Source organism: Elephantulus edwardii, unplaced genomic scaffold, assembly GCF_000299155.1.
Source record: "Elephantulus edwardii isolate Elephantulus edwardi_28Jun2011 unplaced genomic scaffold, EleEdw1.0 scaffold00064, whole genome shotgun sequence".
NCBI lineage: Eukaryota > Metazoa > Chordata > Mammalia > Macroscelidea > Macroscelididae > Elephantulus > Elephantulus edwardii.
The window spans coordinates 13,238,662-13,240,177 of record NW_006399814.1 but is presented as its reverse complement, the minus strand read 5'-3'; positions in this window follow the sequence as shown (position 1 = coordinate 13,240,177).

Here is a 1,516-nt window from a genome sequence, read left to right as displayed (position 1 = left end):
AAAAAAAATGAAGCTTTAGTCTGTCAATGTAATTAAGGCTCACTCTACTCTGAGGAAACAGATATGTCCCAGTCATAGTTTGAATGCCTTTGAATCTGAGGAGCTCACCTTTCGGCAATATACCAATGTTCTGCTGCTGTTCATACGGTTTTCACCTACCAAATATTTCAGAAGTGGATTGTCAGTCCCACTTACTAGCCTTTCTGAGTCTGGAAGCTCTGCTGATCTTGACCATCAGAAGTGACTTTTCTGTTATTTAAAATTTCAGTGGAATATTTCCAACATCACAGCAACACGCAAGTCATCACAGTACAATAAAAACCAAAATCCCTGACAGACTGGGCAGCCACTGGTAGACAAGTAGTAAAAAAATAGCCTTATCTCTGTATAAATCCATTAACAACACAGCCCCAGCCCAGTGGGCACAGGCATCATATATTCTCGTGCTCCTTTTGTGGCAATGGATTCTCTAGCCTAGTCTGAGCTCCAGGCAGTATCTTCTAAACTTTCCGCTGAGTATGAAATGCCTAAGAGGCAAAAACCGAGTTCTTTTTCAGTCATCAGTTTACAAAATGGCTGAGCCAGCCCTGTGCCCTTTTCTTTATTTGTGTGCTGTGCTATCTTGTCCTTTTCAGAAGTTAAGCATCCCTAAGTGCTTTGGGGAAATATTTCTCTCTCCAGACTGGTTTTTAATTCAAGAAAAGTTAGGGAGGCTTGACTGATGATGGAATACAAGCGAAAATGAAATTGCCTTCCTGGGGCTCCTTCCAGGTTTTAAAAAACAGCACAAACACCTTTCACTATCACTGTTAAGAGTCTAGCCTATTCTAGAATGATAGAGTCACTGGTCGCATTTTAAAAAGTTCCTCCTATGCAGGCCTGCTTCTTATTTCTTTCTCCAGGAGTCAGACTTCTCAGGTTCAAATCTAGCTTCTCCCACTAACTAGTTCTATGACCTCACATAGGTTGGTTAGCATCTCTATGCCTCAATTGTATCCATCACACTGAGTGGTGAGGGCTAAATGTGAGAATACCTGCAGAGCATTTAACTCAGTGCTCTTCCATGGAAAGCTCTAGGTAAGTGTTAGTAATGCGTACCTACATTAATTCCTGGACTCTAACTGAAATATTAGTGGTTCAAACTCACCCAGAGTTACCTTAATAGAAAGTCCTGATAATTTGTCTCTGAAAAGTCAAGGCTATGAAAATCTTATAGAAAATATTGTGGTCCACTTAGGGTCACTATGAGTGGAATGAACTCAACAGCAACTGGTATTGCCATTAATAATAGTTGCAATGGTCCAATAATTCAGATTTAAAGTAGATGAGTAGGATGTACCCAGCTGAGAAATTGCATCACATAAAAAGTTGACCCTGATATTTATGGCAGCCTGAACATATATTAATACTTTTTAACTGAGGCCAGAAAAGATAAAGGCTTACTACAAATTCTGAAAGGCTCAAATAAAACAAAAGAATTCACTTCCAAAGTCTCTGTAAACATTCATTAAAATTA